We start from the raw sequence: 17,744 nt of genomic DNA on the forward strand, positions 1-17,744 counted from the left end.
ATCACATGGCCTGTGAACCAAAAAGTCATTCTCGGCGCCTTCACAGACCCACAGAGATCTGCTCCGGCTCTGTGACAACATCTGTTATGTGAAGGGAGGACCCTGCATTAAACAGTGTTGTAACATCTTCCATAGATCTCAGTTTTTGTTTATGGTATGGTGTAACTACCTGCTCCAATGTTTTCATACCTCTCTTGATAACAATTTGACACAAGTGATTGTATTAGTGAATGCTGCCAATGTTAGTGCTACCGGCCCATTAGATGTACATTTCGTAAATGTTACATAATTGTAATTCTGTAATTACAGCATTTTATGATGAATAAATAGATGTTACAGCAATTTGTTTCCTTTTCTACCTTGAACCCTAAATATATGGAGCTCAACACTAAAAATGTTTTCTTTTTTTTTAAATACCGTATGTCAGACTTAAAATTCAGAATGAAAATACAATATGTATTTGAAAAAAGCTCCCAAAAAACCTACTGAATTTGACAAATTCAACAAAAAATGTTTGCTATACCCCAAGTGAATTATCCTGGGGTGTCTACTTTTGCAAATTGTATGCCATCACAGTGATAATTTTATTCTGGGACTGACATACTGTATCAAAATGTTACATTGGGACCAGTAGAACAACTTGTCAAAATGCAACGTTTTAATCCTGAAATTTATGGCGCAAAAGGGTGCCACAATCAACGATAGGGTATTTACAAAAACAAAACAAATCAATAAATAAATCTGTTTTTTGATCTATTTCTCTTTACCTGCACTAGATGCAAAACACTGTTATACACAAAACTATTAAATTTATTACAGGAAAACAGTCCCGTACTTTAACAGAGCTCTCTCTCTCTTTCTCTCTCTCTCTTTCTCTCTCTCTGTATATGTGTGTGTGTGTGTGTGTGTGTGCTTGTGTATGTGCTTGTGTGTGTGTGTGTGTGTGTTGGTAAAAGCTGTCATAATGTGTTATTATTATATTAAAATAAAATACATATAGTACAGTCCATGTGTGAATTATTTTATAATAATACACTAAAGTAAATACCTCTATTCCAGTGCTTCTTCCAGCATAACCTTACACAATGAGTGGGGCCATCTCTGTCCCTCTTCATTCATATCTGATAAAAACAACATCAACACACAATTAATCCAGAGCCTGTGCATGTTTGTTCATGAATCCAGACATCACATGCACAGGACACCTCAAATATGTACCCTGATCCAATTTCAGACATTCAGAGTGTGTGTGTGTAATCTGAGGAGATAAGTGATGATTTTGACTAAAGCGAGCTAAAGATTAGATGTATGTAAAAATCTGTTTAAAGCAATCTGTCCAAATGTAATTCCTAGTCATTGGGGAGCTACCCGATTTTAAAAATTCAGTTGATTCATAAAAGAATTGAATCGTCTGCATTAGATGCCTTTTAATCCATTGTAATTAAGATGATTCGACTTATTTATGAACGAGTCGAACTTTCAAAGTCACTAAGTTCACCGATTGATTGCCAGAAATTTTATTCAGAGGAAACTAAGTCTTGCACAAGCCTCCAAAATATAATTTCTTCTGTTTATCAAAGGCATGAAGTGACAAGCGAATGTGTTCTTTTCTGTAAAAAACAATGCGGATTATGCACTATATACAGAAATGTGTGTATTACATCTGTCCGAATTGTTAAAATGCCAATATGCAAGGATTATACGTAATCCCATTTACGTTCGAAATAGTGATGTAAATCTGGATAAAAACAATGTATCCAGAAGTCTGCACAGTTTGCTTTTGGCTATAGCTAACTAGTAACCCAGATGCCAATTTTCAAGGATTAGAGCTAATTATTAACCTGACAATGCATGACCTAAGGGAGGTTTAAGTAATTAGTGTGGTGTGAGAGGCAGATCTATAATGCATATATCGCATGACAATGCTATAACAGATATTTAAAATCCCCCCCCCCCCCATCTATTCAGCATCAGACCTGCATTGCAGTGCATTAACCCTAAGTTGGGACATTCACTGTTTTAACGTTAAAACGATGATGGCATCTCTGTATGCCTGGCATCAACAGCGGACAAAATTGTGCCCAATATCACACAATTACATAGGAGTAACATTATTACTTTCAACTTTTCAATCTCAACTGCAAACAAACCGATTGAAGTCTTTTTTTACCATGAATATTTTTTTTTTTTAGAAAATACTTAAAAAAAAAAAAAGACATAATGTTTTGCAGCACTATATAATAGAACTCGGTTTTAAAAACATTGACATTTATTGAAACATTTAATGAGGTATAATTTAATGCAAACATTTTAAAACAGGAGAGGTTGAGGACTCGGTTCTTTACATAGAAACATGGATTGTAGTAGCAGATAGGGATTAATCGGCCCTTCTTTTTAACATTATAAACATCCCCTAAATTCTGGAATTATGTTTCTATCATAAAGTTTACCAAACAAAGTCGATGGCTAATCCAGGTATCTCCCAACCTTTGTGTATTTTTCTGTTGGACCCTCCAACTTCTACCAATTTCTGCCCTCTACTAATCTTTTTACTGAAATATTAATATCGGAGAAACACTATTTGAATCGATAACGGCAACCACATGATGTACAGTGTACGCCATCGTGCGGTGTAGTCCCAGATCAAACATCTAATCCTTTGAGCTCAAAATAAAGAAAAACACATCTATTACACCCTGTTCTTTGTTAGTGCCCTAGGGTACAGATCGCTCCTGACTCCTTTAGACACTGATCATATTGTTCGCCCAAGGAAGTCAAAGGATATCTAAATATGTGTCGTACGAAGCAGAAAAAAAAAAAACACACACTTTTTGGGAGGAGGAATGAAAAAAGACAGAGGTTACAGGAAATGACAGACATTTTTGGTTGAATTAAATCATTAAGAATGACCCGAGAAGCTAAGAGTGAGAGAGGAAACAACTGGATATATTTAGGTCACCAGAAAGAGCCAAGTGGGGAGCTGAAACTAATTACCATAAATGAATGTTGCTCTTTAATGCCTGACCACCGTGTGTGTTCCCATAATGCTCTCTGCCGATTGTAAAAACAGATGCATTATTTTGATTTCTTTCATGGAGTTATTAGCTAATACAATTGTCAGGACATTTATAAACCAACATCTGTTATGATCAATGTAAACTGAGGATTAATACGTTTTGAGAAAAGAAAAAAAAAAAAAATGAAAAAAAAAAATAATGTTACCACAGGCTTTGCGGTCAGCCTTTTTTATTAATGTTTTCAGGGAATCACTGTGCATTTGATACAACTTGGCATTTCTACTGTGTTTTCTTTTAACACAGCGGGGATTTTTGTCATCCTGCCATTGGCACGATGTGTTCAGTGTGACACTTGAGAATATATAAGAGGGAATGCTTCATTAAGAAAGATATTTGTTATACATAAATTGGAACAACTGGAATAACAAGTATTGTTACTCTGTGACAAGGGTGTGAAGTCCTGTGTATAAACATGTGGATGTCAGCTTCATGCAAAAAATAGCTTGTCTTCAATTAAGGGTCTCTTTGGAAGGAGAAATTAGCCAGTATTCCCCAGTCAACATTTTTAATGGTTCCTGTGTTAATATCATATAACTATCTTTTACTAAACAATAATAATAAAAAAAAACTCACTTGCAGTGTTGTGGATGAGTGAGTATGTATTGTATTATATTCAGTGATGCATGAAGTTGAGGTTTGGAAATCATTGCCCTAAAATAAAAGCAGATACGCTGTTGATGTAGAGGGACTCACCACTGCCAAAATAATAATAATACATTTTTTTAAAAATAATAAATAATAATAATAAATAAAAAATAAACTCACTGTTTAGTATACATACTCCAATTAAAAATACAATGCATTTAACCCCTTAAGGACCAAACTTCTGGAATAAAAGGGAATCATGACATGTCACACATGGCATGTGTCCTTAAGGGGTTAATGATATATTTTTATTAGTGGTATATTTAAAAACAACTTGCAAAATTTGCATATCTCTTGTCTGCAGCCTTTGCAAACCCTCCCCTTCTAACCCCGCCCAGCCTTTCTGTGGCTGTCCAATCACAGACTTCCCAATACAGCTCTATGAAAAGTCTTTGCAAGGCAGGTGCTGTGAGCAATTGCTGCCTCTTGAGTTTATCTCCACTGAATTAACCAAACCAGGAAGTAACATGACCTGTTATCTGATTGACAGCCAGGGCGTGTAACACAGTTAATTTATAAAAGGGCCAATATCTATCAAAATCTGCACCTCTTGCAAAATTAAAAAAGAAGAAGACATACTCTTTGCACATAAAGAACTGCAGCATGCTCAAGTACTTTAGCCATATAGAGTGTCCCTTTAAATAAGCTGATAACTCATGTGAGTTGTACTTAACCAATAAATAGAGAGGTGCATATTGCTTGACAGTTCTCCAAGGCAGATATGCCTGACTCTAGATCTCAATAGTGACATACACAGAGTTATTCAATAAAATGTCAGTTGTTGGGAATTTTAAGCAAATTTCAAATATTGGGACAAAATAGTCAAATTGGAAATTCTCTTAGCTATTTTCAATTTGGTTATTTTGACCCAAAATTTGACATTTTCTTTGAATTAATTTTAAATTCTAACAGTTCACACTTTAGTGAATAATCCAGATGGTCTTGGATTGGTGGGTACTTTTTGCCTATTTTATTTTTCTTTATTATAATATTCTGTGTGTGCTAAAGGAGGACTGAGATAATTTACATTTCTAACCACGCCGGATCCTCCTAGTGGCATCCTTCATTGGGGTTTATGCACTAAATCAGGAATTGTGAAGAATTAACTAAGGTTTGCTATTCAAAATATCTTCAGTTTAGGCTAATTCTGCTAAATATTGAAAACCGACCCAGCTCCACCTATATTTCCAGCTTAGCTGTTGTTGTCTAACGTTTACAATTCTCTTGACGATTCTCCACACTTTCCGGTCTAGTGAGTAAACCCATATGTGTTTTACTAAGGAGTGGCAACAATTCTTGATTCATTACACAATTAAAAAAAAATATCTTAGCCCTAGCCGTTTTAGAATTTGAGAATTAAATTAGCAACTCAAAATTTAACAAAGGGCTTGACTTAAATTAACTGAAATCACAAAAGCATGGGTTTCATCACTAAACTCTTAAATATTTTTTAGTATATATAGAGACTGTCAAGTTTCAAAATATCTATTCTGTTCTAAATAATACAATTACCATCATTATGTTCATGATAAATTGGAATACAGAGTCGAGGGATTGAAAGGCAAGTACTCAACTGAACTGAGTGGATGCCGTTGCCATTTTGAAAACGTTTTTATGATAGATCTTTGCTTTTATATTGTGCAAGTTGGAGTTAATGAAAAAGTAAACACACAGCTACGTAATAGCTAACTTTCTGGCTGGGATAATTTTTTTTTTTTTTTACGAATCTCACATTGATGTTTCCCTTTAACCCTTTTGAGAAAAAAATTTGAAGCTTCCAAAAAAATGTTAAAGTCATACCGTTAAATAGTTCAAAAAAGATCTTGGTCACAGCTGACACACAAAATATAAATCCAACTTCTCCTGTTCCATTCGAAGAGTTTTCATTCTTAAATTCACCATAAAATAGGAAAATTAAAAAAGTAAACCTAAAGAGTCTGAAACCATCTGGGCAATAAAAACGTGTGGGCCAGGTTCGGGAGAGATTTTTTTATTTCGTGCAGAAATAGTTTTTTTTCCCCCTTTCTAACAGAACAGTGATTTAATTTTCTCATATTAGAAATTCCAGCCCAGGAGCTTCATAAACACTTGATATATTATTTTCTTTGTCTAAACATAGAATAACTGCCATAGGATTAAACTAGTATTATGTCCGCGTTCGCTGAACGTTTTTATGCTTTGCCTAAAAACACATTACGTGGGATTCATTTGACTTGTCTATGACATTATATGTTTTGCCTCTGCCACAATTATACCTAGGAGTATTAGAGTTTGGGCATAGAGAATAGAAATATTAAGCAGGGCCTTTAATGTCTTGACTGCAATTGACTCTAAAACTTTCCATTCAATTGAGTTTTTTTAGATGTGGGAAATGTGTGGTCTAAGTTGCTCTAAAGTCATTCTTTTGTTATGTTGTTGACTGTCTGTTCCTCTATATTGATTATTGTGGTGGTGGGGGGGTTTCTGTGTGTCACCATAGGTTGAATACAGAGGCTAGAGCAGGGGGAAAGGGCGCTCCAGATATTGTGGTCTACATCTCCCCTGATGCTTTGCCAGCATTATGGCTGTCAGAGCATTATGGGAGGTGTACTTCACAACATCTGGAGTGCCGAACGTGTCTACCCCTGGCATAGAATTCTATCTATAAAATAAAAAGTGTTATGTTTTCTATTGGGAAAGTTGTCTTACTTTTGCCTTTGGATTCCTGGGACAGTTTTCTGGGAATTATTGGAAGGGGAAGGTGATTACTTGGTTCATGAGCCGCAGGCATACTTAAAAAAACAAAGTCTAGAAATATCTAGACAAATGGGACCTGCCACCCTACAACCTGTTCTAGTGGTTAGAGAGATGAGTATAAGGAAAGGCTCTGGAATTCCACCCCCTCCATGTAATCCCTGGTTTACTGGGAAGGTATATATAGCTGTATGACTGACCTCACTCCACCTGAATGTTCCACCTACCTAGAAAGGTTGGTCAATGTTAATACTTTAAGCCAGGGGCAGTTACAAGTTACAGTCACACAGTTATTCCAAATGTTGAGCCTTTTCAATTGACTCTAAAAATTACTCCCTGTACCCATTACAGCCCCTAACCATTTTCTATACACATTACAGCCCTGAAAACACTACTAGTATGATTTAGTGCTGGAATTTATTAGTGCCCCCAGTTTTGACCGTTGTGTCTTTGTGCCCCCTGCATACCTCCAAGGTTTTATTGAAAAAAATTAAAAATAAAATCTGTTGGCATTTTAAGAACTACGGACTTTGTCATGCAGACTGTGTCGATCACAGCCAGGGGAGGTGTGGCTAGGACTGCCTAAACAGAAACAAAAGCGATTTCATTCCTAAATGGCAGAGAATTGAGTAGTGAGATTGCAGGGGCATGATCTATAGACCAAAACTGCTTTGTTAATCTGTTTTTGTGCCTATAGTTTCACATTAAATGCTGATTGGAGGCCTAAAACCACATTTTCAGTATGCCCCAATAGTTGGGACAGGTATTTCAAATTCATGAGACATAAGGCTACTTATGAGAAAAAATTGATTACTGCAATAATTTTGATTCCCTTCTGCGGTCAAAACCCATTTGGCTATGGAAAGAATTTAACGAAAGGGTTTGCAGGTTTTACTTTAACAAGTGAACATTGAGCAACACTTAGATCTTAGAACTACTTTTAAAGGTGAAGCATAGGTTGCCAAGCAAATGCTATGCTTACGTTAATGAGAATACATGTCACAAAGAATACAAACCATTGTTTTATCGGATTGCAACTTTAGGTTTTGTTGAGCAGACTAAACTGCTTGCCTAACTCTGCATCATTTGGTTTGAGCTCGGTTTTTGTACATATGTGTGTTTAGTGCATAGATAACACACAATACGCAGTTTTTATTTTACAAACGTTACTATAAATGTGTGATTTTGTTACTCATTTAAAGTGACATAAATGTTTGTAACAAATAGCGACATAATGTGGCCTCCAGTACATTAAAGTTTAATATCTGCAACTCGACAAACACACAATATTCCCATAACAAAATGCTGATTACTTTCTGGGTCAGAAGATCAGATCGTTTGAAGATAATGTGATTGACACAGCAAACAAATAGACTAATAGTAACAATTACAATTACAAATGGCAATTGTTCTGGATTCAATTTCAGCATTGTATCCACAGTATTCTTCGTGCCAGCTTTTAACCTGTGGCTCAGACTAATTTTATTTATTGTAAGTTCATTGCAACATGATTCAAAGAATCGGAATAACACAGTATAGATATAAAAAGTAACCCATTCACTTTGGACGGCCATGAAACACGAGGTGACAACGCAAATCGTTGACTTGTCTCTATTCTCATTTGAGTGAGTTCTATGTATTTTACATTTTTCTACCTTCGTGGATGAAATAATCCCCACTATGACTATTTTTATTGTTTTCATACAATATGTACAAAGCTCTGTGTTGCTCTTTCATTATTACAGTGAATAACAGCGAGTATTAATGTTATTTGCAAATGTAATACTCAAGGACACAGACATTTGTTGAAATTCTGATCACGTGCTCTGTGAAAATCTTGCCGCAGTTTTCATCAGATTACCTTTTAAAGGATCTCTTTCACCCGAAAATAATATGTATCTATCAGCTTAAACCTGCTTGCCCAAAACTTTGGGAATTATTATTCTTATTTATATATTCTGCAGTGCGGTGTGACAGGTGGGCTTGCAAACTAGTCGTTACAACAAAACAAGTTGGACGTACAGAGACAGAAGTTGTTGAAGACTCTGCTCACAAGAGCTTGCAGTCTAAGGAAATACACAGGTTTTTTTTTTTTTTCCACAAAACACTGAATTGAAGGGAATTGAAAACCAAACTGCAAGCCGTGACTACAGCAGAGAGTGCGAATTTTCCATATCAGTAATTTTTGTCTAAATAATGCAATTTCCTTTTCAACTTACTTCAATGCTTTGCACAAAACAACAACCCAAAAAGTTGCCTGTGCACTATTTACATTTAAATAATAGAGGTTTTTAGTACCGCTAAAATAGTCATTAAAGTCTAATCTCACCTTTCGTGTGAAGGCAAACCTTTTTGCTAAATCCTACGCTAACAATTCATCTTGCTGTTTTCAAATAAAGAGGAAGAAAAATGTATTCTTTCAAACCTCCAACACACTATAATGTGTGATATAGCCCTTCGTTAATGATCCACGGTGAAATCAATCACTAAATTCCACCAGACAAACAAAAAATGTACAAACAAAGTAGTGGATTGTGCACTAACAAGCAATATCAACCTTATTCCGTGTAAATATATATTAATACAGAGGGCAATAAAGGTAATATACTTAAAAATAGACAGGATTCTCATGAATCTGAAAAACAAAGTGCTCACAAAAGGGCAATATAGCCTGAACTAATAAGTAGAGGAGGTAAAACACATATAATATCCCACTCACATTTTCATGAGCCTGTGAATCACTGGCTCAGGTATAATGGCTCACAGTGGGATGTAGATCTTCTCATATTCCTCCACCGATGGAATGACTTCAATTTCTCCCAAATGGACCAAGGAAAAATAGGTACCGAGTTAGAATAAAAAAATAACGATTTATTTAATAAAAACACATAGTAATCTTACATATAAATTCTCTTGGTACAGCAAACAGGAACAATCTCCATAAAAATATTGCGCTTATTGAGGAGATCTACATCCCACTCTGAGCCATTATACTTGAGCAAGTGATTCACAGTCTCATGAAAATGTTTATTTTTAAGTATATTTTATCTTACCTTTATTCCCCTCTGTATTAATAAATATTTACACGGAGTAAGCTTGATATCACTTATTAGTGCGCTATCCACTACTTTGTTTGTACATTCTTTCAAACCTGTGCACACTTATTAATACTTAATAATGCACATGTTGGGTGGGCGACAGCACTATAGCAAAGCTCAAACTCCACTACTCCTGGCTGGCAGTAAAGGCTACAGTATTTAGCAATGCAAAAAGAAAGAGTATGAAAACTCTGAGAATGAACAAAAGTTTAGAGAGACTCGATAGCCTGCCCTTTGGTACATCCCCGCTCAGGTCTCAAAATAGTTTGTGCTCACTTGTGCCATTACAGAGAGAACATATCTGAAGCATGTCAGACTGGTCCAACCCGTACAGGCAGTCCAGATCCGAAATGCCAGCAAGTTCCCTCTGCACGAGAGATACAGCAACCCCAGACAATCATTTCAGACTTCTCTTGGGCATCGTCAGTGAGGTTTAGCTGATCAGCACAAGAACATAGACCGCCCCTCCCTCTATGTATTAAGGCTGGTTAATGCTACAGTTATTGCTGCCATCAGGAGCACTAGGAGTTTAAGCAAAGTACTAATTTCTATGTATTTGCACTTCAATACTTTACTTAGTGAATAAACCCGTATAACTTACCCAGCAAAATTACAATATAACCATATTATAGTTGGGCATATTCTCCAAGTCAGCTATACTTCCAGTTTGCCTACTCTGACCTTAAAATTCACTTTGAATTCCCTTTACATTTCCAATAATTCACTCCTCAGTAAATAACTCTGACAGTGTTTCCTCTATATTCTCACATCCTTATAAATAAAAGAAGACTGAATTATGCAGTCATCAAAATGATTCTGTTTTAATTCCTTGTGTTGGATTACTCACAAAAAGTGTGCAAGTGTGCTTAGATAGAACACAGCTCACGTGTAACAGAGCAAACGCCTGCTCTGGTTGTTACTGAGTTTAGTTATGGCAAAGATCAGTTCTTCTTCAGCTTAAATCGCCAAGAAAAAACCAGGACAACACATGAAAAATCTGTGATAATGCAATTAGATCATTGCTTAGTGTCCATGACATTGTATATTGTGCTCCTGGGGAAGACCTGTGATCGCTTAATTTCAGAAACTCTCACATAATGATCTTGTAACATTTCCATCACGCTGAGACAAAAAAATTATATCAACAGCACTTCCAAAACAGATAATCTTGCCATTCATTGCATAAAGAATTTGTTCTTTCAAAAAATTGAGAACATGTTGCAAACGTTAATGCCCATGAGGCTCTATATTGTTTTTACTATGTTTTTACAGCTTTTTACATTTTTAATTTACTACTGTTATCAATATAAAAATTACACACATGCTTCAGAAAGCTGGCCATCAGATGGTTTTTGTTTTAAATTTCCTCTGGGAAACACAAGCAAGTCATAAAGAAATATAACAAATATCTAAAGTGATTAAAAAAAAGATTTTACAGTGTAAAAAAAAAAAAAGCTTTTTACAAGATGTAGTAATGTTTTATTTAAAAAACATTTTATGTTCTGCTTGCAAATATATGCTTCATACTTTGCAGATTTTTTTTTTCCTTGACAAATTTCTCTTAATAACTCAATTTTTTTTTTAGCCACCAACAGTTCGGCTAAGTAGACCTTGTAATTCACAGCTGAAGGTGGCAACATTTCGAAAAGCAGAGCTCATAAACTATATCAACTCAATAATCATAAAAAACTTTCTGTGGTCGTCTAAGTCGAGTCTACGAGTGTTCTATTAAATGACATAATTCGGAATATACTGATACATCATAATGCTATCATGAAGAAAGGATCTTAATTTTAGCTCTCTCGGTTCTAGCAGCCAGAAGTTTAAATGGAACGTAGTATTTGGGCAAATAAAAGGGATTTTTGCTGGCCACGAATGTGCTCTTTGTCCCACTGTGAGAAGCAGTGGATTTCACGAGAAGAGGAGTCAGCGTGACATTGAGGGAGGCGGTTCAAGAGGAGGCAGGGACTCTATCTTCAAAAAAGTTAAAGAATTTTTTTTATGTGCTTTAATTAGATTTAAGGGAGCCCTTTATCTAAAGGTGGGGAGAACACTATAACTGTAGAAATATAGGTTTGTATTCCTAACGCTATACAGTCATTTTTTTGTTTTTGTTTAAAGAAGTGGATTTATAGGAATTTCTTAAAAGTAAAGAGTAGGAGAATGTCCCAGATGACACTGTTTTCATTTTCATAGTTGATAGATAAGACCAAGGATGAGATTGATGAGGTATAGTTGAGATGGGTCACTTCTAACCTAGCATGTCACCCGCTAGTCTTCAATGGCCAGAAAGCATAATGGACTCACATATAGCTTCACTATGTCCTGAATTTATATTGAATGGGCCTCAACCAACTAGGCCAGTCTGGTACTTCTCACATGGGGAGATTTATCAAAGCAACGTGCTAAATGTTGACAAACCTTCAATTGGTTTGATTGCTCATTTTTTAACTCGTTACCTGTTTTGCCTTGATAAATCTTGCCTATGGTCATAGGAATAGGCAACAAGCTCCAGGCATTTATTGTACAGACTGCTAGATAACTGAAAGCATTGGATTTTTATTTAACACATTACTGTATACATAGATACAACTGTTCTTTCCAAGTAACTCTAACTCTAGCAGAGCAAACAAAAATTCAGTATAATTAATCACAATGATTTTATTTTTGCATGCGTTGCAAGGAAATTAGCCAAAGGTCTTTGTTCAGCCCTGCCTAGATGAGATTTATGAGTGTTAGAGTCCGCAGAATTTTGAGTGCAGGTACCCATAACTAAATTGGATTGCTCTAAGTATCCCCTAACACTAAGAGTGAGCTGTACTGTAAGGGAAAGCCTAAAGGAATCTGGTCTGGAGAGCCTGACAGTCAGCATGATATGCTGCATGTCAGATCTAATCAAGTAGGCCACTACCCCTCATTGCTGCCCCCTTTCTGGTCCACCAACCCCTTGTCCTGAATTCATACCTACTAATATCAGCTGGCTGGAGCAGTGGTAACATCACTTTTCAGATCTGGGAAACCCAGGTCTAAATCCCAGTCAAGCCACCATACCAGTAAGTGTTCTTGGGTAAAACACCTAATGATATATCCACCTACCTCATATCCTCATAGCTTTCAAGCTTGTTGTTTGAGCAGGGCTTTTTAACACCTCAAAATATCCACTTCCAATAATTGTAAAGCTCTATGGAACATATCAATGTTAATAAAAACGTTGTGATAATGATATGCACTGGTGTAATTTAAACTTGCAAAGCATATATTAACAATGTAAGCTCAGTTTAAACTGGTCCTTACAACCTATTTTGTAATGATCTCATTTATTGTTAAATTCACCCATTTATAATATTGCAAATGGCTGCCGAATAAGTTGACGCTATATAAATGCCAATCCTTATACTAATGTTGGCAATGAACCAACATTACTGCTATGAGCCAGACAGCTCCCCTTTATAACGGCAAAGTGTTCGACAAAATAAACAGACAGTTGACTCTTAAAAGCTGTCAGATTGTGTCTCTTAGGTCACAGCATATCTTCCTTTTTCACTACCATTGCTATTCAACATATTTCCTCTGCAAACAGTGAATGCTTCTTCCTTCAAGCTTGTTTGCTCTCTCCTCTGGGTCGAAAGCCATTTACAAGTTGTTTGGATTAACCTTGAATATGTTTGTAAATAATTCTATCACTTCTAAGAACCCTCTGTTGTAAAGTAAACATTCTTAATGGAACCTCTTCCATCCTCTTTATGACTTTAGTCTCTGCTCTTATGCACTTTGTCCAATTTCAAGATGCTTAATTGTGACAGGCATAAGGCTGCCATATACAGTTGATGATTTTTTTTTTCTGTCTCTATAAAGTTATGTATAAGATAATACTCTGGTGGGGGGCTGGGGGAGGGGGAAAAGGCATAGACGGAGGATCTTCCTCGATGCTGCCATTTGTACAAGTGAATTAAAAAATGAGATTAAATAAATACTTTGTCGAAAAAAAAATACAGAAATACAATATTATTATTACATTGTTACATTACTATCACAAATCCCAGCTTTATTACTTTAAAAATGTTGAATTTTTAGTTGACACGTTTTTCTACAAAATGAAGAACACAGTCTGGGATGATTTATTTATTTTTTTGTCTTTGCTGCAAATTTGCCCTAAAATTACTATTTAATAACTGGCATCATTTTTATGTGTCGCAGTTTGCTTATACAAACACTCCAGATGTTATGGGCTACGTGTCCCCTAATGCTTACAGCCATAATGTCGGACAAGCATCACTATTAAAGACATTTACAAAGTGTTTCAAAAATATGCCTTTCAGATAAAAGACTCAGGTCCTATAATATTCTTAGGAATATTACATAAATTGTTTAGGCGAAACTTAAAATTTCTGCTACGTAAACTGTTCTCAATGTTTTTTTTTTATACCAATAAAAATATAAAGTATTAAAGCTTTCATCAGAATAGTGAGTTTGAAATACTGAGAATAATAATGTGGCTCCATGACAGTGTTGCTTTAATAATGTTCATCATTTTCAAAATAACTATTTACATGTGATATTTTTAAGTTGGACAATTTTTTTCAAAGAAAGGAACATCTGGAGGTTTTTCTCTCATCCACTTTTTTTTTTACAAGATAATTCAGTCCTTCCCTAGTCCTGTTACCCCTGGAAGTGTAAAGAGAGGATGAGCTGGTAGTCTAATGACATTCTATAGCGGTCCGAGTTGGCTTAGTAGAGAGCATGTATGCAATTCTCTTAACGTTAGATGCATTAGACTGGAGTTAGCAGGCACTGACAAATACAGTCATTCACGAATACGATTAAGACTCCAATCAGTGCTGGTGGGCAGGGGCCGGGGGGCAGAGCTGAACCAGAGTGTAACTTTAAACCCACACACATGTTTTCACTTTATTTCAGTCCAGTCCCCGTGTGGCACATCATGGAGAATTATGAAAGTGGCATGTAATTCAGAGAACTAATGTATTTTTCTCCGGGAGTAATGAAAAAGGCTGTGGTTCTTTGTTTTCTATTGAATGGAAATATCAGATTCTGTTGGTTAAATATACTTTTTTTAAAAAAAAAAACAACTAGATCCAATTAACCGCTTCACCTCCTTTGGCAGTCTTCATTGTCTAACGTAGCAGAGTTCTAAATCATTTAGGATATTATGAGCTGAGTGGGGGGAAAAAAATCGCTGCTAACTGGTTTCGCAACAATATTCCTCTTGTCATCCTCTGCTCAAGAGCTTGACGATGGGTGCGTGATTGAGATATTTATATATTGGAAGTAAAAGCAACTTCAGAAAGAAAAGTGTCTTTGAACTGCCCCAGTATTGACAGGACTTCGATTTAAATCCCTTGGGTAACAGCAGTTCCTGTAACGTTAAGACACTGAACAATGAAACAATGCTTCTGCAGGGGGGTATTGAATGCTTACTGTATCCAAAGGGATATTGCATAGTTGACATGGTACAATGGGGCAATAGAGCTGAAAATACAGAATATTAGCTGAGTTAATTTGTCTGCAGTAGTTCCAAGATTCAAGATTCAATGCCAAACTGGAAAAATAATCGTTCCCTTCGCACAGATCATTTTATAAGCAATAGATTATTCATCCAAAAGTGTTGGAATCAAAATACATTTATTGAATTAAATCTGCAGCTCTTTACAACGCAGAGTGGCTGACGTCTTTCATGTGTGCTTGTTGGGAGTCATGCAAAGATTTTGTAAATTAGTGATTTATTTCATCTTGCTATTCCACGTAGTGTCACAAGGGGCATCTAACGTATGTTTAAATACTTTATTACCAACATGAGTGGAATCACTCTGTACTACATCTATGGGGGTTTTATGCACTCCACAGTCTACTGAGTGCTAGTCAGATTGTAGCTTTACTTTTTATATTGCTAGGAGTTTTATGTGGGAATAATAATTCCCATTACTAAGTCATGTTTTGGTTTGACCCTCTTCAGCTTGAATTATGTTAGGTTTCCCTCCCCAAGGCAGAGTTTTGTTGCTATAAAATAATTTTTGTATAAAAGATGAGCTTCACTTATACCATTGAGTAAAATGTTGGCAATCTACTATAAACTGTGTTAACCCTTTTTTCATGTGGTGTGTCATTTTGCTTTAATGGAACACTATAGGGTCAGGAACACAAACATGTATTCCTGACCACATAGTGTTAAAACCAGCATCTAGCCCCACAGCCCCACCGTGACTCCCTAAATATAGTAAAATCATACTTGTATTTCAGTCTGGGTCTGCTGCCTCTGCCCCTGTCTGCCTCTGAACTGCATCTGACCTCCGACATCATCAGAAGTGGTGGTCTGAGCCAATCACAATGCTTCCCCATAGGATTGGCTGACACTGTCAAGGAGGCAGATCAGGGGTAGAGCCAGCACAATTCAATCATAACCCTGACCAATCAGCATCTCCTCATAGAGATGAATTGAATCAATGCATCTCTATGAGGAAAGTTCAGCGTCTGCATGCAGAGGGTGGAGACACTGAATGATGTGATGCACACTAGGCAGGACTGCCCAGGAAGCACCTCTAGCAGCCATCTGAGGAATGGCCAGTGAAGTTATCCCTAGGCTGTAATGTAAACACTGCCTTTTCTCTGAAAAGACAGTGTTTACAGCAAAACGCCTGAGGGGAATGATTCTACTCACCAGAACAAATACATTAAGCTGTAATTGTTGGGGTGAGTATAGTGTCCCCTTAAAATTACATCAAACTATATAGAAAATGACACAAACCAGTTCAGTCCGTACAGCCAGGGCAAACGCTGCAAATGATGAGGATAAATAGAAATATTGTTTCATTTCTCTTCTTCTCTATTCTGGAAGCCAGGTATTTACAGAATTTATAGAAATAATTGACAGGCAGCTAAAATGGAGGCACCCAGCTACCGGATAAAAAAAATGTGCTCATTTATACATTTAATGTAGTTTTTCACACCCCACAAATACATATGCTTTAAGTACAGAGGATAAGTAAACTTAATATTAAAATATCCTGGAAAGTGACAGTTCCTTTTAAAGTTTTGTTTGAAATGTACCTCTCTGTTTTCTAAAAAAAAATCTTTTTTTTCAAAATAAATAAAGCTCTGCCAAGCATCATAACTGGGTTGGTGGTCAGAACCAAAACATATATATTATTATATATATATATATATATATATATATATATATATATATATATATATATATATATATATATATATATATTATGTGCCAATTTTATAAAAAAACAACAACAAAATATGCAAAGTAGACAAAGCGGATTATCAAACTTACGTCCAACTTTTAATATGTTTAACTTCCCTAGCATGTTATATTATATAAGCAATGTTTATTAGCCTGTTATTTTCATGATTATACAAAAAATGTGCCGATCAAACTGCCACACTTTTGAAATGTCTTGAAAAATGCTTGTAGACGCTGATGTGGCTCTACACGCTTGTTGTCATCATATGGACAAGAAAAAAAAAAAGAATTAAAAAAAAAAAAGAATTCTTCAAGTAAAAAAAAAAAAAAAAAAAAAATATGCAAAATGTATTAGTGGATTCAGCTTAGAAAAAAAAAAAGTTTGTAATAAAGTGAAAAACCTAGTCCATTTTCTTGCCCTTGGTTAAAGGGTTAAGGTTCTCTGTGTGGGAGGTCCGCTAGTTTGCGTTACTAATATTGTGGTTCTTAACATGTTCAATGCGTGACGTCATGTTTGTGGAACGGAGCAGTAAATATATGTCTTCTGCTGTGGTTACCCTTATAAAATACAGCCTCAAATATGCAAAGGAAACGCGGATGCTTGTATTACACAGTGCCTGGAATACCATGCTGTGAACTCACAAAGAATTCAGACTAGTACATGTGTGTGCCCAGCGTAATATATGTGCGTGTGGAAATATAATATTTACAATTGACTCTTTTCAGCGGAAATTCCAACCAGCGGACAATTCCCTGCAAAGCTATGAAAAATTGCACTTGCCCTCTGTGTAATGATAAATAGTGAGACAGGAATCACATTTTGAGCTTTAAGAACAGTTTAGATGGAAGTTTTTAAGCTAAAACTCGCATGCTAAGCAGTTTCCCTTGTGAATTACAAACAGCAATAGAGAAAATCTGGCATTTGGTCTGCTGCGTACGACCAATTGCTTGATGCTCCACCGAGTGTAAATAAGAATTACG

This window comes from Pelobates fuscus, chromosome 7 (genome assembly GCF_036172605.1).
Source record: "Pelobates fuscus isolate aPelFus1 chromosome 7, aPelFus1.pri, whole genome shotgun sequence".
NCBI lineage: Eukaryota > Metazoa > Chordata > Amphibia > Anura > Pelobatidae > Pelobates > Pelobates fuscus.